This window comes from Pseudorca crassidens (genome assembly GCF_039906515.1).
Source record: "Pseudorca crassidens isolate mPseCra1 chromosome 1 unlocalized genomic scaffold, mPseCra1.hap1 SUPER_1_unloc_2, whole genome shotgun sequence".
NCBI lineage: Eukaryota > Metazoa > Chordata > Mammalia > Artiodactyla > Delphinidae > Pseudorca > Pseudorca crassidens.
Window position 1 is genome coordinate 989,205 of NW_027135939.1, and position 20,416 is coordinate 1,009,620.

The window sequence follows — 20,416 nt, forward strand, 5'->3', positions numbered from 1 at the left end:
CGGGGCAGAATTGCAGGAAACCGTTTTCAGGAGGTAGACTGGAATTGCATGTAAAGCATAGGAAAAGAGGCAGAACGTCCACAATGATGCACTTGGCCAAAAAGGGCATATGCGTTTTTTCCTGAATATATTCAGGAAAAAACGCATACGCCCTTTTTGGCCAACCAAGCAAGCTTGCAAAGGAAATCTGCACTACAATGAAGTCTCACTGCCCCCCGGTCAAAAGGGCCATCTGAAAAAAGTGTAAAATCCAGAAAGGCAGGACAGGCCTTGGAGAACTGGGAGCCTTGTTATGCTGATGGGCGGGATGTAAATTGCCAACAGCCACTCTGGAGAAGTGTATGGTGTTTCCTGAAACATCTGAAAAACAAAGCAACAGAGCCTAGGGCACTTCCATTTTTAGTCCTATAGATTAGGGAACTTAAAATCAAAAAGACACAGCCACCCCAAAGTTTGGGACGGCTCTGTTTACAAGAACCTCGTTTACGGTACAAGTTCAATATCGCAGAAAGCGAAAAATGGATAAAGAAGTTGTGGTACTTACGTACAATGCAATATCACTCAGCAATGAAATCTATGTCATCAGGCCAGTAGCAGCATAATGAGTGGATTTAGGTGCGATGATTCTAAGTGAAATAAGTCACACAGAAAAAGAAACATCATAAGGTATCAGTAATACACGGAATGTAAACTTGGCTACACAGGAACTGAATTACAAAACAGAATAGGGTCTCAAATGTAGAAAACCAACTTATGCTTGCTTAAGGGGAAAGGTGAGTTGGGGTGCTGCATAAAACCAGAGATTGAAATTAACACAGATACCTTTCCATAAGCCAAATATGTAATAGACAGGAGCTACTGCTTGCTCAACGAAGTGGACTCAACACCCCATATTAAACGCCTAAGAATATACCTGACTAGTAAGAATCTTAAAACCTATGGATTTATATGTCTCCGAAAGAGAATCAAGCGTGTGTACAGCGGCATAAACACAGCAGTGATAGGATTGGTGAGGTTCGGTGAGCAAATGCAGACCCTTTGAAGTCATATTGCATGGTACCCATTCCATGGGTCTCAACTCTCCAGGTTTAAGGGATTCTTCCTTCAGCTAAAACATGCATGTGGAACCCAGAGTATGATCCACCGTGTGATCGGGAAACGTGTTCAAATGTGTCTCAGATTTCGTCCCCTGGTACTCGGGTGCAACATTCCAGACACTTTACTAACACTCTCCCCACTTGGAGAGTCAGTGCCTTTAACCTCCTATTTGGCCCAATTTGCAAATTCTGCTGAAGATGAACAGGAATAGGAAGAACCAATGAGAGACTAGCTGGAGGTGTCTGGACGGGCAAATTTAACTCTCATTTCCCACCAGGAAGAGGAATTAACCAAAGGCTCAGCGAGCCATGCCGGAACCACACTAGGGCCTGAAGCAATCCTGCGGTGTTGCGGCCAGCTCACAAGAAAGCGAGTTGAAGAAAGGAGCTCAGGGGCACTGTAATTCACAAACCTGCAGAGTTATAAATGACAGCTATCGTCCAAAAATATATTGAAGTAAGGCTGCCAAGAGGACTTGAAAGTGGGGCAGAATTGCAGGAAACCGATTTCAGGAGGTAGACTGGAATTGCATGTAAAGCATAGGAAAAGAGGCAGAACGTCCACAATGATGCACTTGGCCAAAAAGGACATATGCGTTTTTTCCTGAATATATTCAGGAAAAAACGCATACGCCCTTTTTGGCCAACCAAGCAAGCTTGCAAAGGAAATCTGCACTACAATGAAGTCTCACTGCCCCCCGGTCAAAAGGGCCATCTGAAAAAAGTGTAAAATCCAGAAAGGCAAGACAGGCCATGGAGAACTGGGAGCCTTCTTATGCTGATGGGCGGGATGTAAATTGCCAACAGCCACTCTGGAGAAGTGTATGGTGTTTCCTGAAACATCTAAAAAACAAAGCAACAGAGCCTAGGGCACTTCCACTTATGGTCCCATAGATTAGGGAAATTAAAATCAAAAAGACACAGCCACCCCAAAGTTTGGGACAGCTCGGTTTACAAGAACCTTGTTTACGGTACAAGTTCAATATCGCAGAAAGCTAAAAATGGATAAAGAAGTTGTGGTACTTACGTACAATGCAATACCACTCAGCAATGAAATCTATGTCATCAGGCCAGTAGCAGCATAATGAGTGGATTCAGGTATGATGATTCTAAGTGAAATAAGTCACACAGAAAAACAAACATCATAAGATATCACTAATACACGGAATGTAAACTTGGCTACACAGGAACTGAATTACAAAACAGAATAGGGTCTCAAATGTAGAAAACCAACTTATGCTTGCTTAAGGGGAAAGGTGAGTTGGGGTGCTGCATAAAACCAGAGATTGAAATTAGCACAGATACCTTTCCATAAGCCAAATATGTAATAGACAAGAGCTACTGCTTGCTCAACGAAGTGGACTCAACACCCCATATTAAACGCCTAAGAATATACCTGACTAGTAAGAATCTTAAAACCTATGGATTTATATGTTTCCGAAAGAGAATCAAGCATGTGTACAGCGGCATAAACGCAGCAGTGATAAGATTGGTGAGGTTCGGTGAGCAAATGCAGACCCTTTGAAGTCATATTGCATGGTACCCATTCCATGGTTCTCAACTCTCCAGGTTTAAGGGATTCTTCCTTCAGCTAAAACATGCATGTGGAACCCAGAATATGATCCACCGAGTGATCGGGAAACGTGTTCAAATGTGTCTCAGGTTTCTTCCCCTTGTACTCGGGTGCAACATTCCAGACGCTTTACTAACACTCTCCCCACTTGGAGAGTCAGTGCCTTTAACCTCCTGTTTGGCCCAGTTTGCAATTTCTGTGGAAAATGAACAGGAATAGGGAGAACCAATGAGAGACTAGCTGGAGGTGTCTGGACGGGCAAATTTAACTCTCATTTCCCACCAGGAAGAGGAATTAACCAAAGGCTCAGCGTGCCATGCCGGTACCACACTAGGGCCTGAAGCAATCCTGCAGTGTTGCGGCCAGCTCACAAGAAAGCGAGTTGAAGAAAGGAGCTCAGGGGCCCTGTAATTCACAAACCTGCAGAGTTATACATGACAGCTATCGTCCAAAAATATATTGAAGTAAGGCTGCCAAGAGGACTTGAAAGCGGGGCAGAATTGCAGGAAACCGATTTCAGGAGGTAGACTGGAATTGCATGTAAAGCATAGGAAAAGAGGCAGAACGTCCACAATGATGCACTTGGCCAAAAAGGGCGTATGCGTTTTTTCCTGAATATATTCAGGAAAAAACGCATACGCCCTTTTTGGCCAACCAAGCAAGCTTGCAAAGGAAATCTGCACTACAATGAAGTCTCACTGCCCCCCGGTCAAAAGGGCCATCTGAAAAAAGTGTAAAATCCAGAAAGGCAGGACAGTCCATGGAGAACTGGGAGCCTTGTTATGCTGATGGGCGGGATGTAAACTGCCAACAGCCACTCTGGAGAAATGTATGGTGTTTCCTGAAACATCTAAAAAACAAAGCAACAGAGCCTAGACAACTTCCACTTATGGTCCTATAGCTTAGGGAAATTAAAATCAAAAAGACACAGCCACCCCAAAGTTTGGGATGGCTCTGTTTACAAGAACCTCGTTTACGGTACAAGTTCAATATCGCAGAAAGAGAAAAATGGATAAAGAAGTTGTGGTACTAACGTACAATGCAATATCACTCAGCAATGAAATCTATGTCATCAGGCCCATAGCAGCATAATGAGTGGATTCAGGTACGATGATTCTAAGTGAAATATGTCACAAAGAAAAAGAAACATCATAAGATATCACTAATACACGGAATGTAAACTTGGCTACACAGGAACTGAATTACAAAACAGAATAGGGTCTCAAATGTAGAAAACCAACTTATGCTTGCTTAAGGGGAAAGGTGAGTTGGGGTGCTGCATAAAACCAGAGATTGAAATTAACACAGATACCTTTCCATAAGACAAATATGTAATAGACAAGAGCTACTGCTTGCTCAACGAAGTGGACTCAACACCCCATATTAAACGCCTAAGAATATACCTGACTAGTAAGAATCTTAAAACCTATGGATTTATATGTCTCCGAAAGAGAATCAAGCGTGTGTATAGCGGCATAAACGCAGCAGTGAAAGGATTGGTGAGGTTCAGTGAGCAAATGCAGACCCTTTGAAGTCATATTGCATGGTACCCATTCCAAGGTTCTCAACTCTCCAGGTTTAAGGGATTCTTCCTTCAGCTAAAACATGCATGTGGAACCCAGAGTATGATCCACCGTGTGATCGGGAAACATGTTCAAATGTGTCTCAGTTTTCGTCCCCTGGTACTCGGGTGCAACATTCCAGACGCTTTACTAACACTCTCCCCACTTGGAGTGTCAGTGCCTTTAACCTCCTGTTTGGCCCAGTTTGCAATTTCTGTGGAAAATGAACAGGAATAGGGAGAACCAATGAGAGACTAGCTGGAGGTGTCTGGACGGGCAAATTTAACTCTCATTTCCCACCAGGAAGAGGAATTAACCAAAGGCTCAGCGAGGCATGCCGGAACCACACTAGGGCCTGAAGCAATCCTGCGGTGTTGCGGCCAGCTCACAAGAAAGCGAGTTGAAGAAAGGAGCTCAGGGGCACTGTAATTCACAAACCTGCAGAGTTATACATGACAGCTATCGTCCAAAAATATATTGAAGTAAGGCTGCCAAGAGGACTTGAAAGCGGGGCAGAATTGCAGGAAACCGATTTCAGGAGGTAGACTGGAATTGCATGTAAAGCATAGGAAAAGAGGCAGAACGTCCACAATGATGCACTTGGCCAAAAAGGGCGTATGCGTTTTTTCCTGAATATATTCAGGAAAAAACGCATACGCCCTTTTTGGCCAACCAAGCAAGCTTGCAAAGGAAATCTGCACTACAATGAAGTCTCACTGCCCCCCGGTCAAAAGGGCCATCTGAAAAAAGTGTAAAATCCAGAAAGGCAGGACAGGCCATGGAGAACTGGGAGCCTTCTTATGCTGATGGGTGGGATGTAAATTGCCAACAGCCACTCTGGAGAAGTGTATGGTGTTTCCTGAAATATCTAAAAAACAAAGCAACAGAGCCTAGGGCACTTCCACTTATGGTCCTATAGCTTAGGGAAATTAAAATCAAAAAGACACAGCCACCCCAAAGTTTGGGACGGCTCTGTTTACAAGAACCTCGTTTACGGTACAAGTTCAATATCGCAGAAAGCGAAAAATGGATAAAGAAGTTGTGGTACTTATGTACAATGCAATACCACTCAGCAATGAAATCTATGTCATCAGGCCAGTAGCAGCATAATGAGTGGATTCAGGTACGATGATTCTAAGTGAAATAAGTCACACAGAAAAAGAAACATCATAAGATATCACTAATACACGGAATGTAAACTTGGCTACACAGGAACTGAATTACAAAACAGAATAGGGTCTCAAATGTAGAAAACCAACTTATGCTTGCTTAAGGGGAAAGGTGAGTTGGGGTGCTGCATAAAACCAGAGATTGAAATTAGCACAGATACCTTTCCATAAGCCAAATATGTAATAGACAAGAGCTACTGCTTGCTTAACGAAGTGGACTCAACACCCCATATTAAACGCCTAAGAATATACCTGACTAGTAAGAATCTTAAAACCTATGGATTGATATGTCCACGAAAGAGAATCAAGCGTGTGTACAGCGGCATAAACGCAGCAGTGATAGGATTGGTGAGGTTCGGTGAGCAAATGCAGACCCTTTGAAGTCATATTGCATGGTACCCATTCCATGGTTCTCAACTCTCCAGGTTTAAGGGATTCTTCCTTCAGCTAAAACATGCATGTGGAACCCAGAATATGATCCACCGAGTGATCGGGAAACGTGTTCAAATGTGTCTCAGGTTTCTTCCCCTTGTACTCGGGTGCAACATTCCAGACGCTTTACTAACACTCTCCCCACTTGGAGAGTCAGTGCCTTTAACCTCCTGTTTGGCCCAGTTTGCAATTTCTGTGGAAAATGAACAGGAATAGGGAGAACCAATGAGAGACTAGCTGGAGGTGTCTGGACGGGCAAATTTAACTCTCATTTCCCACCAGGAAGAGGAATTAACCAAAGGCTCAGCGTGCCATGCCGGTACCACACTAGGGCCTGAAGCAATCCTGCAGTGTTGCGGCCAGCTCACAAGAAAGCGAGTTGAAGAAAGGAGCTCAGGGGCCCTGTAATTCACAAACCTGCAGAGTTATACATGACAGCTAACGTCCAAAAATATATTGAAGTAAGGCTGCCAAGAGGACTTGAAAGCGGGGCAGAATTGCAGGAAACCGATTTCAGGAGGTAGACTGGAATTGCATGTAAAGCATAGGAAAAGAGGCAGAACGTCCACAATGATGCACTTGGCCAAAAAGGGCGTATGCGTTTTTTCCTGAATATATTCAGGAAAAAACGCATACGCCCTTTTTGGCCAACCAAGCAAGCTTGCAAAGGAAATCTGCACTACAATGAAGTCTCACTGCCCCCCGGTCAAAAGGGCCATCTGAAAAAAGTGTAAAATCCAGAAAGGCAGGACAGTCCATGGAGAACTGGGAGCCTTGTTATGCTGATGGGCGGGATGTAAACTGCCAACAGCCACTCTGGAGAAATGTATGGTGTTTCCTGAAACATCTAAAAAACAAAGCAACAGAGCCTAGACAACTTCCACTTATGGTCCTATAGCTTACGGAAATTAAAATCAAAAAGACACAGCCACCCCAAAGTTTGGGATGGCTCTGTTTACAAGAACCTCGTTTACGGTACAAGTTCAATATCGCAGAAAGAGAAAAATGGATAAAGAAGTTGTGGTACTAACGTACAATGCAATATCACTCAGCAATGAAATCTATGTCATCAGGCCCATAGCAGCATAATGAGTGGATTCAGGTACGATGATTCTAAGTGAAATACGTCACAAAGAAAAAGAAACATCATAAGATATCACTAATACACGGAATGTAAACTTGGCTACACAGGAACTGAATTACAAAACAGAATAGGGTCTCAAATGTAGAAAACCAACTTATGCTTGCTTAAGGGGAAAGGTGAGTTGGGGTGCTGCATAAAACCAGAGATTGAAATTAACACAGATACCTTTCCATAAGCCAAATATATAATAGACAAGAGCTACTGCTTGCTCAACGAAGTGGACTCAACACCCCATATTAAACGCCTAAGAATATACCTGACTAGTAAGAATCTTAAAACCTATGGATTTATATGTCTCCGAAAGAGAATCAAGCGTGTGTATAGCGGCATAAACGCAGCAGTGAAAGGATTGGTGAGGTTCGGTGAGCAAATGCAGACCCTTTGAAGTCATATTGCATGGTACCCATTCCAAGGTTCTCAACTCTCCAGGTTTAAGGGATTCTTCCTTCAGCTAAAACATGCATGTGGAACCCAGAGTATGATCCACCGTGTGATCGGGAAACATGTTCAAATGTGTCTCAGTTTTCGTCCCCTGGTACTCGGGTGCAACATTCCAGACGCTTTACTAACACTCTCCCCACTTGGAGTGTCAGTGCCTTTAACCTCCTGTTTGGCCCAGTTTGCAATTTCTGTGGAAAATGAACAGGAATAGGGAGAACCAATGAGAGACTAGCTGGAGGTGTCTGGACGGGCAAATTTAACTCTCATTTCCCACCAGGAAGAGGAATTAACCAAAGGCTCAGCGAGGCATGCCGGAACCACACTAGGGCCTGAAGCAATCCTGCGGTGTTGCGGCCAGCTCACAAGAAAGCGAGTTGAAGAAAGGAGCTCAGGGGCCCTGTAATTCACAAACCTGCAGAGTTATACATGACAGCTATCGTCCAAAAATATATTGAAGTAAGGCTGCCAAGAGGACTTGAAAGCGGGGCAGAATTGCAGGAAACCGATTTCAGGAGGTAGACTGGAATTGCATGTAAAGCATAGGAAAAGAGGCAGAACGTCCACAATGATGCACTTGGCCAAAAAGGGCGTATGCGTTTTTTCCTGAATATATTCAGGAAAAAACGCATACGCCCTTTTTGGCCAACCAAGCAAGCTTGCAAAGGAAATCTGCACTACAATGAAGTCTCACTGCCCCCCGGTCAAAAGGGCCATCTGAAAAAAGTGTAAAATCCAGAAAGGCAGGACAGGCCATGGAGAACTGGGAGCCTTCTTATGCTGATGGGTGGGATGTAAATTGCCAACAGCCACTCTGGAGAAGTGTATGGTGTTTCCTGAAATATCTAAAAAACAAAGCAACAGAGCCTAGGGCACTTCCACTTATGGTCCTATAGCTTAGGGAAATTAAAATCAAAAAGACACAGCCACCCCAAAGTTTGGGACGGCTCTGTTTACAAGAACCTCGTTTACGGTACAAGTTCAATATCGCAGAAAGCGAAAAATGGATAAAGAAGTTGTGGTACTTACGTACAATGCAATACCACTCAGCAATGAAATCTATGTCATCAGGCCAGTAGCAGCATAATGAGTGGATTCAGGTAAGATGATTCTAAGTGAAATAAGTCACACAGAAAAAGAAACATCATAAGATATCACTAATACACGGAATGTAAACTTGGCTACACAGGAACTGAATTACAAAACAGAATAGGGTCTCAAATGTAGAAAACCAACTTATGCTTGCTTAAGGGGAAAGGTGAGTTGGGGTGCTGCATAAAACCAGAGATTGAAATTAGCACAGATACCTTTCCATAAGCCAAATATGTAATAGACAAGAGCTACTGCTTGCTTAACGAAGTGGACTCAACACCCCATATTAAACGCCTAAGAATATACCTGACTAGTAAGAATCTTAAAACCTATGGATTGATATGTCCACGAAAGAGAATCAAGCGTGTGTACAGCGGCATAAACGCAGCAGTGATAGGATTGGTGAGGTTCGGTGAGCAAATGCAGACCCTTTGAAGTCATATTGCATGGTACCCATTCCATGGTTCTCAACTCTCCAGGTTTAAGGGATTCTTCCTTCAGCTAAAACATGCATGTGGAACCCAGAGTATGATCCACCGTGTGATCGGGAAACGTGTTCAAATGTGTCTCAGATTTCGTCCCCTGGTACTCGGGTGCAACATTCCAGACACTTTACTAACCCTCTCCCCACTTGGAGAGTCAGTGCCTTTAACCTCCTATTTGGCCCAATTTGCAAATTCTGCTGAAGATGAACAGGAATAGGGAGAACCAATGAGAGACTAGCTGGAGGTGTCTGGACGGGCAAATTTAACTCTCATTTCCCACCAGGAAGAGGAATTAACCAAAGGCTCAGCGAGCCATGCCGGAACCACACTAGGGCCTGAAGCAATCCTGCGGTGTTGCGGCCAGCTCACAAGAAAGCGAGTTGAAGAAAGGAGCTCAGGGGCACTGTAATTCACAAACCTGCAGAGTTATAAATGACAGCTAACGTCCAAAAATATATTGAAGTAAGGCTGCCAAGAGGACTTGAAAGCGGGGCAGAATTGCAGGAAACCGATTTCAGGAGGTAGACTGGAATTGCATGTAAAGCATAGGAAAAGAGGCAGAACGTCCACAATGATGCACTTGGCCAAAAAGGACATATGCGTTTTTTCTTGAATATATTCAGGAAAAAACGCATACGCCATTTTTGGCCAACCAAGCAAGCTTGCAAAGGAAATCTGCACTACAATGAAGTCTCACTGCCCCCCGGTCAAAAGGGCCATCTGAAAAAAGTGTAAAACCCAGAAAGGCAGGACAGGCCATGGAGAACTGGGAGCCTAGTTAGACTGATGGGCGGAATGTAAATTGCCAACAGCCACTCTGGAGAAGTGTATGGTGTTTCCTGAAACATCTAAAAAACAAAGCAACAGAGCCTAGGGCACTTCCACTTATGGTCCTATAGATTAGGGAAATTAAAATCAAAAAGACACAGCCACCCCAAAGTTTGGAACGGCTCTGTTTACAAGAACCTCGTTTACGGTACAAGTTCAATATCGCAGAAAGCGAAAAATGGATAAAGAAGTTGTGGTACTTACGTACAATGCAATATCACTCAGCAATGAAATCTATGTCATCAGGCCAGTAGCAGCATAATGAGTGGATTCAGGTACGATGATTCTAAGTGAAATAAGTCACACAGAAATAGAAACATCATAAGATATCACTAATACACGGAATGTAAACTTGCCTACACAGGAACTGAATTATAAAATAGAATAGGGTCTCAAATGTAGAAAACCAACTTATGCTTGCTTAAGGGGAAAGGTGAGTTGGGGTGCTGCATAAAACCAGAGATTGAAATTAGCACAGATACCTTTCCATAAGCCAAATATGTAATAGACAAGAGCTACTGCTTGCTCAACGAAGTGGACTCAACACCCCATATTAAACGCCTAAGAATATACCTGACTAGTAAGAATCTTAAAACCTATGGATTTATATGTCTCCGAAAGAGAACCAAGCGTGTGTACAGCAGCATAAACGCAGCAGTGATAGGATTGGTGAGGTTCGGTGAGCAAATGCAGACCCTTTGAAGTCATATTGCATGGTACCCATTCCATGGTTCTCAACTCTCCAGGTTTAAGGGATTCTTCCTTCAGCTAAAACATGCATGTGGAACCCAGAGTATGATCCACCATGTGATCGGGAAACATGTTCAAATGTGTCTCAGTTTTCGTCCCCTGGTACTCGGGTGCAACATTCCAGACGCTTTACTAACACTCTCCCCACTTGGAGTGTCAGTGCCTTTAACCTCCTGTTTGGCCCAGTTTGCAATTTCTGGGGAAAATGAACAGGAATAGGGAGAAACAATGAGAGACTAGCTGGAGGTGTCTGGACGGGCAAATTTAACTCTCATTTCCCACCAGGAAGAGGAATTAACCAAAGGCTCAGCGAGGCATGCCGGAACCACACTAGGGCCTGAAGCAATCCTGCGGTGTTGCGGCCAGCTCACAAGAAAGCGAGTTGAAGAAAGGAGCTCAGGGGCCCTGTAATTCACAAACCTGCAGAGTTATACATGACAGCTATCGTCCAAAAATATATTGAAGTAAGGCTGCCAAGAGGACTTGAAAGCGGGGCAGAATTGCAGGAAACCGATTTCAGGAGGTAGACTGGAATTGCATGTAAAGCATAGGAAAAGAGGCAGAACGTCCACAATGATGCACTTGGCCAAAAAGGGCGTATTCTTTTTATCCTGAATATATTCAGGAAAAAACGCATACGCCCTTTTTGGCCAACCAAGCAAGCTTGCAAAGGAAATCTGCACTACAATGAAGTCTCACTGCCCCCCGGTCAACAGGGCCATCTGAAAAAAGTGTAAAATCCAGAAAGGCAGGACAGACCATGGAGAACTGGAAGCCTAGTTAGGCTGATGGGCGGTATGTAAATTGCCAACAGCCACTCTGGAGAAGTGTATGGTCTTTCCTGAAACATCTGAAAAACAAAGCAACAGAGCCTAGGGCACTTCCACTTATGGTCCTATAGATTAGGGAAATTAAAATAAAAAAGACACAGCCACCCCAAAGTTTGGGACGGCTCTGTTTACAAGAACCTCGGTTACGGTACAAGTTCAATATCGCAGAAAGCGAAAAATGGATAAAGAAGTTGTGGTACTTACGTACAATGCAATATCACTCAGCAATGAAATCTATGTCATCAGGCCAGTAGCAGCATAATGAGTGGATTCAGGTACGATGATTCTAAGTGAAATAAATCCCACAGAAAAAGAAACATCATAAGATATCACTAATACACGGAATGTAAACTTGGCTACACAGGAACTGAATTACAAAACAGAATAGGGTCTCAAATGTATTAAACCAACTTATGCTTGCTTAAGGGGAAAGGTGAGTTGGGGTGCTGCATAAAACCAGAGATTGAAATTAGCACAGATACCTTTCCATAAGCCAAATATGTAATAGACAAGAGCTACTGCTTGCTCAACAAAGTGGACTCAACACACCATATTAAACGCCTAAGAATATACCTGACTAGTAAGAATCTTAAAACCTATGGATTGATATGTCTCCGAAAGAGAACCAAGCGTGTGTACAGCAGCATAAACGCAGCAGTGATAGGATTGGTGAGGTTCGGTGAGCAAATGCACACCCTTGGAAGTCATATTGCATGGTACCCATTCCATGGTTCTCAACTCTCCAGGTTTAAGGGATTCTTCCTTCAGCTAAAACATGCATGTGGAACCCAGAGTATGATCCACCATGTGATCGGGAAACATGTTCAAAAGTGTCTCAGTTTTCGTCCCCTGGTACTCGGGTGCAACATTCCAGACGCTTTACTAACACTCTCCCCACTTGGAGAGTCAGTGCCTTTAACCTCCTGTTTGGCCCAGTTTGCAATTTCTGCGGAAAATGAACAGGAATAGGGAGAACCAATGAGAGACTAGCTGGAGGTGTCTGGATGGGCAAATTTAACTCTCATTTCCCACCAGGAAGAGGAATTAACCAAAGGCTCAGCGAGGCATGCCGGAACCACACTAGGGCCTGAAGCAATCCTGCGGTGTTGCGGCCAGCTCACAAGAAAGCGAGTTGAAGAAAGGAGCTCAGGGGCCCTGTAATTCACAAACCTGCAGAGTTATACATGACAGCTATCGTCCAAAAATATATTGAAGTAAGGCTGCCAAGAGGACTTGAAAGCGGGGCAGAATTGCAGGAAACCGATTTCAGGAGGTAGACTGGAATTGCATGTAAAGCATAGGAAAAGAGGCAGAACGTCCACAATGATGCACTTGGCCAAAAAGGGCGTATGCGTTTTTTCCTGAATATATTCAGGAAAAAACGCATACGCACTTTTTGGCCAACCTAGCAAGCTTGCAAAGGAAATCTGCACTACAATGAAGTCTCACTGCCCCCCGGTCAAAAGGGCCATCTGAAAAAAGTGTAAAATCCAGAAAGGCAGGACAGTCCATGGAGAACTGGGAGCCTTCTTATGCTGATGGGCGGGATGTAAATTGCCAACAGCCACTCTGGAGAAGTGTATGGTGTTTCCTGAAACATCTAAAAAACAAAGCAACAGAGCCTAGGGCACTTCCACTTATGGTCCTATAGCTTAGGGAAATTAAAATCAAAAAGACACAGCCACCCCAAAGTTTGGGACAGCTCTGTTTACAAGAACCTCGTTTACGGTACAAGTTCAATATCGCAGAAAGCGAAAAATGGATAAAGAAGTTGTGGTACTAACGTACAATGCAATATCACTCAGCAATTAAATCTATGTCATCAGGCCAGTAGCAGCATAATGAGTGGATTCAGGTACGATGATTCTAAGTGAAATATGTCACACAGAAAAAGAAACATCATAAGATATCACTAATACACGGAATGTAAACTTGGCTACACAGGAACTGAATTACAAAACAGCATAGGGTCTCAAATGTAGAAAACCAACTGATGCTTGCTTAAGGGGAAAGGTGAGTTGGGGTGCTGCATAAAACCAGAGATTGAAATTAGCACAGATACCTTTCCATAAGACAAATATGTAATAGACAAGAGCTACTGCTTGTTCAACGAAGTGGACTCAACACCCCATATTAAACGCCTAAGAATATACCTGACTAGTAAGAATCTTAAAACCTATGGATTTATATGTCTCCAAAAGAGAATCAAGTGTGTGTACAGCGGCATAAACGCAGCAGTGATAGGATTGGTGAGGTTCGGTGAGCAAATGCAGACCCTTTGAAGTCATATTGCATGGTACCCATTCCATGGTTCTCAACTCTCCAGGTTTAAGGGATTCTTCCTTCAGCTAAAACATGCATGTGGAACCCAGAGTATGATCCACCGTGTGATCGGGAAACATGTTCAAATGTGTCTCAGTTTTCGTCCCCTGGTACTCGGGTGCAACATTCCAGACGCTTTACTAACACTCTCCCCACTTGGAGAGTCAATGCCTTTAACCTGCTGTTGGGCCCAGTTTGCAATTTCTGCAGAAAATGAACAGGAATAGGGAGAACCAATGAGAGACTAGCTGGAGGTGTCTGGACGGGCAAATTTAACTCTCATTTCCCACCAGGAAGAGGAATTAACCAAAGGCTCAGCGAGCCATGCTGGAACCACACTAGGGCCTGAAGCAATCCTGCGGTGTTGCGGCCAGCTCACAAGAAAGCGAGTTGAAGAAAGGAGCTCAGGGGCCCTGTAATTCACAAACCTGCAGAGTTATACATGACAGCTATCGTCCAAAAATATATTGAAGTAAGGCTGCCAAGAGGACTTGAAAGCGGGGCAGAATTGCAGGAAACCGATTTCAGGAGGTAGACTGGAATTGCATGTAAAGCATAGGAAAAGAGGCAGAACGTCCACAATGATGCACTTGGCCAAAAAGGGCGTATGCGTTTTTTCCTGAATATATTCAGGAAATAACACATACGCCCTTTTTGGCCAACCTAGCAAGCTTGCAAAGGAAATCTGCACTACAATGAAGTCTCACTGCCCCCCGGTCAAAAGGGCCATGTGAAAAAAGTGTAAAATCCAGAAAGGCAGGACAGTCCATGGAGAACTGGGAGCCTTCTTATGCTGATGGGCGGGATGTAAATTGCCAACAGCCACTCTGGAGAAGTGTATGGTGTTTCCTGAAACATCTAAAAAACAAAGCAACAGAGCCTAGGGCACTTCCACTTATGGTCCTATAGATTAGGGAAATTAAAATCAAAAAGACACAGCCACCCCAAAGTTTGGGACAGCTCTGTTTACAAGAACCTCGTTTACGGTACAAGTTCAATATCGCAGAAAGCGAAAAATGGATAAAGAAGTTGTGGTACTAACGTACAATGCAATATCACTCAGCAATTAAATCTATGTCATCAGGCCCATAGCAGCATAATGAGTGGATTCAGGTACGATGATTCTAAGTGAAATATGTCACACAGAAAAAGAAACATCATAAGATATCACTAGTACACGGAATGTAAACTTGGCTACACAGGAACTGAATTACAAAACAGCATAGGGTCTCAAATGTAGAAAACCAACTTATGCTTGCTTAAGGGGAAAGGTGAGTTGGGGTGCTGCATAAAACCAGAGATTGAAATTAGCACAGATACCTTTCCATAAGACAAATATGTAATAGACAAGAGCTACTGCTTGTTCAACGAAGTGGACTCAACACCCCATATTAAACGCCTAAGAATATACCTGACTAGTAAGAATCTTAAAACCTATGGATTTATATGTCTCCGAAAGAGAATCAAGTGTGTGTACAGCGGCATAAACGCAGCAGTGATAGGATTGGTGAGGTTCGGTGAGCAAATGCAGACCCTTTGAAGTCATATTGCATGGTACCCATTCCATGGTTCTCAACTCTCCAGGTTTAAGGGATTCTTCCTTCAGCTAAAACATGCATGTGGAACCCAGAGTATGATCCACCGTGTGATCGGGAAACATGTTCAAATGTGTCTCAGTTTTCGTCCCCTGGTACTCGGGTGCAACATTCCAGACGCTTTACTAACACTCTCCCCACTTGGAGAGTTAGTGCCTTTAACCTGCTGTTGGGCCCAGTTTGCAATTTCTGCAGAAAATGAACAGGAATAGGGAGAACCAATGAGAGACTAGCTGGAGGTGTCTGGACGGGCAAATTTAACTCTCATTTCCCACCAGGAAGAGGAATTAACCAAAGGCTCAGCGAGCCATGCTGGAACCACACTAGGGCCTGAAGCAATCCTGCGGTGTTGCGGCCAGCTCACAAGAAAGCGAGTTGAAGAAAGGAGCTCAGGGGCCCTGTAATTCACAAACCTGCAGAGTTATACATGACAGCTATCGTCCAAAAATATATTGAAGTAAGGCTGCCAAGAGGACTTGAAAGCGGGGCAGAATTGCAGGAAACCGATTTCAGGAGGTAGACTGGAATTGCATGTAAAGCATAGGAAAAGAGGCAGAACGTCCACAATGATGCACTTGGCCAAAAAGGGCGTATGCGTTTTTTCCTGAATATATTCAGGAAATAACACATACGCCCTTTTTGGCCAACCTAGCAAGCTTGCAAAGGAAATCTGCACTACAATGAAGTCTCACTGCCCCCCGGTCAAAAGGGCCATCTGAAAAAAGTGTAAAATCCAGAAAGGCAGGACAGTCCATGGAGAACTGGGAGCCTTCTTATGCTGATGGGCGGGATGTAAATTGCCAACAGCCACTCTGGAGAAGTGTATGGTGTTTCCTGAAACATCTAAAAAACAAAGCAACAGAGCCTAGGGCACTTCCACTTATGGTCCTATAGATTAGGGAAATTAAAATCAAAAAGACACAGCCACCCCAAAGTTTGGGACAGCTCTGTTTACAAGAACCTCGTTTACGGTACAAGTTCAATATCGCAGAAAGCGAAAAATGGATAAAGAAGTTGTGGTACTAACGTACAATGCAATATCACTCAGCAATTAAATCTATGTCATCAGGCCCATAGCAGCATAATGAGTGGATTCAGGTACGATGACTCTAAGTGAAATATGTCACACAGAAAAAGAAACATCATAAGATATCACTAATACACGGAATGTAAACTTGGCTACACAGGAACTGAATTACAAAACAGCATAGGGTCTCAAATGTAGAAAACCAACTTATGCTTGCTTAAGGGGAAAGGTGAGTTGGGGTGCTGCATAAAACCAGAGATTGAAATTAGCACAGATACCTTTCCATAAGACAAATATGTAATAGACAAGAGCTACTGCTTGTTCAACGAAGTGGACTCAACACCCCATATTAAACGCCTAAGAATATACCTGACTAGTAAGAATCTTAAAACCTATGGATTTATATGTCTCCGAAAGAGAATCAAGTGTGTGTACAGCGGCATAAACGCAGCAGTGATAGGATTGGTGAGGTTCGGTGAGCAAATGCAGACCCTTTGAAGTCATATTGCATGGTACCCATTCCATGGTTCTCAACTCTCCAGGTTTAAGGAATTCTTCCTTCAGCTAAAACATGCATGTGGAACCCAGAGTATGATCCACCGTGTGATCGGGAAACATGTTCAAATGTGTCTCAGTTTTCGTCCCCTGGTACTCGGGTGCAACATTCCAGACGCTTTACTAACACTCTCCCCACTTGGAGAGTCAGTGCCTTTAACCTGCTGTTGGGCCCAGTTTGCAATTCCTGCGGAAAATGAACAGGAATAGGGAGAACCAATGAGAGACTAGCTGGAGGTGTCTGGACGGGCAAATTTAACTCTCATTTCCCACCAGGAAGAGGAATTAACCAAAGGCTCAGCGAGCCATGCTGGAACCACACTAGGGCCTGAAGCAATCCTGCGGTGTTGCGGCCAGCTCACAAGAAAGCGAGTTGAAGAAAGGAGCTCAGGGGCCCTGTAATTCACAAACCTGCAGAGTTATACATGACAGCTATCGTCCAAAAATATATTGAAGTAAGGCTGCCAAGAGGACTTGAAAGCGGGGCAGAATTGCAGGAAACCGATTTCAGGAGGTAGACTGGAATTGCATGTAAAGCATAGGAAAAGAGGCAGAACGTCCACAATGATGCACTTGGCCAAAAAGGGCGTATGCGTTTTTTCCTGAATATATTCAGGAAATAACGCATACGCCCTTTTTGGCCAACCAAGCAAGCTTGCAAAGGAAATCTGCACTACAATGAAGTCTCACTGCCCCCCGGTCAAAAGGGCCATCTGAAAAATGTGTAAAATCCAGAAAGGCAGGACAGGCCATGGAGAACTGGGAGCCTAGTTAGACTGATGGGCGGGATGTAAATTGCCAACAGCCACTCTGGAGAAGTGTATGGTGTTTCCTGAAACATCTAAAAAACAAAGCAACAGAGCCTAGGGCACTTCCACTTATGGTCCTATAGATTAGGGAAATTAAAATCAAAAAGACACAGCCACCCCAAAGTTTGGAACGGCTCTGTTTACAAGAACCTCGTTTACGGTACAAGTTCAATATCGCAGGAAGCAAAAAATGGATAAAGAAGTTGTGGTACTTACGTAAAATGCAATATCACTCAGCAATGAAATCTATGTCATCAGGCCAGTAGCAGCATAATGAGTGGATTCAGGTACGATGATTCTAAGTGAAATAAGTCACACAGAAAAAGAAACATCATAAGATATCACTAATACACGGAATGTAAACTTGCCTACACAGGAACTGAATTACAAAACAGAATAGGGTCTCAAATGTAGAAAACCAACTTATGCTTGCTTAAGGGGAAAGGTGAGTTGGGGTGCTGCATAAAACCAGAGATTGAAATTAGCACAGATACCTTTCCATAAGCCAAATATGTAATAGACAAGAGCTACTGCTTGCTCAACGAAGTGGACTCAACACCCCATATTAAACGCCTAAAAATATACCTGACTAGTAAGAATCTTAAAACCTATGGATTGATATGTCTACGAAAGAGAATCAAGCGTGTGTACAGCGGCATAAACGCAGCAGTGATAGGATTGGTGAGGTTCGGTGAGCAAATGCAGACCCTTTGAAGTCATATTGCATGGTACCCATTCCATGGTTCTCAACTCTCCAGGTTTAAGGGATTCTTCCTTCAGATAAAACATGCATGTGGAACCCAGAGTATGATCCACCGTGTGATCGGGAAACGTGTTCAAATGTGTCTCAGTTTTCGTCCCCTGGTACTCGGGTGCAACATTCCAGATGCTTTACTAACACTCTCCCCACTTGGAGAGTCAGTGCCTTTAACCTCCTGTTTGGCCCAGTTTGCAATTTCTTCGGAAAATGAACAGGAATAGGGAGAACCAATGAGAGACTAGCTGGAGGTGTCTGGACGGGCAAATTTTACTCTCATTTCCCACCAGGAAGAGGAATTAACCAAAGGCTCAGCCTGCCGTGCCGGAACCACACTAGGGCCTGAAGCAATCCTGCGGTGTTGCGGCCAGCTCACAAGAAAGCGAGTTGAAGAAAGGAGCTCAGGGGCACTGTAATTCACAAACCTGCAGAGTTATAAATGACAGCTATCGTCCAAAAATATATTGAAGTAAGGCTGCCAAGAGGACTTGAAAGCGGGGCAGAATTGCAGGAAACCGATTTCAGGAGGTAGACTGGAATTGCATGTAAAGCATAGGAAAAGAGGCAGAACGTCCACAATGATGCACTTGGCCAAAAAGGGCGTATTCTTTTTTTCCTGAATATATTCAGGAAAAAACGCATACGCCCTTTTTGGCCAACCAAGCAAGCTTGCAAAGGAAATCTGCACTACAATGAAGTCTCACTGCCCCCCGGTCAAAAGGGCCATCTGAAAAAAGTGTAAAATCCAGAAAGGCAGGACAGGCCATGGAGAACTGGGAGCCTAGTTAGACTGATGGGCGGGATGTAAATTGCCAACAGCCACTCTGGAGAAGTGTATGGTGTTTCCTGAAACATCTAAAAAACAAAGCAACAGAGCCTAGGGCACTTCCACTTATGGTCCTATAGATTAGGGAAATTAAAATCAAAAAGACACAGCCACCCCAAAGTTTGGAACGGCTCTGTTTACAAGAACCTCGTTTACGGTACAAGTTCAATATCGCAGAAAGCAAAAAATGGATAAAGAAGTTGTGGTACTTACGTACAATGCAATATCACTCAGCAATGAAATCTATGTCATCAGGCCAGTAGCAGCATAATGAGTGGATTCAGGTACGATGATTCTAAGTGAAATAAGTCACACAGAAAAAGAAACATCATAAGATATCACTAATACACGGAATGTAAACTTGCCTACACAGGAACTGAATTACAAAACAGAATAGTGTCTCAAATGTAGAAAACCAACTTATGCTTGCTTAAGGGGAAAGGTGAGTTGGGGTGCTGCATAAAACCAGAGATTGAAATTAGCACAGATACCTTTCCATAAGCCAAATATGTAATAGACAAGAGCTACTGCTTGCTCAACGAAGTGGACTCAACACAACATATTAAACGCCTAAGAATATACCTGACTAGTAAGAATCTTAAAACCTATGGATTGATATGTCTCCGAAAGAGAATCAAGCGTGTTTACAGTGGCATAAATGCAGCAGTGATAGGATTGGTGAGGTTCGGTGAGCAAATGCAGACCCTTTGAAGTCATATTGCAATGTACCCATTCCATGGTTCTCAACTCTCCAGGTTTAAGGGATTCTTCCTTCAGCTAAAACATGCATGTGGAACCCAGAGTATGATCCACCGTGTGATCGGGAAACGTGTTCAAATGTGTCTCAGTTTTCGTCCCCTGGTACTCGGGTGCAACATTCCAGACGCTTTACTAACACTCTCCCCACTTGGAGAGTCAGTGCCTTTAACCTCCTGTTTGGCCCAGTTTGCAATTTCTGCGGAAAATGAACAGGAATAGGGAGAACCAATGAGAGAGTAGCCCGAGCTGTCTGGACGGGCAAATTTAACTCTCATTTCCCACCAGGAAGAGGAATTAACCAAAGGCTCAGCGAGCCATGCCGAAACCACACTAGGGCCTGAAGCAATCCTGCGGTGTTGCGGCCAG

At 43.7% G+C, this 20,416-nt stretch overlaps 1 long non-coding RNA gene across 4 annotated transcripts in view; it reads right to left on the reverse strand.

The window, feature by feature from the left end:
• The window catches only part of LOC137217934 (uncharacterized), a 905,482-nt gene that overhangs the window by 874,865 nt on the left and 10,201 nt on the right, over positions 1–20,416 (reverse strand). For all 4 annotated transcript variants that reach the window (XR_010940326.1, XR_010940325.1, XR_010940327.1 and 1 more), the window contains exon 5: positions 17,925–18,006. This is a non-coding gene — a long non-coding RNA (uncharacterized lncRNA). The remainder of the gene's footprint in view (positions 1–17,924; positions 18,007–20,416) is intronic.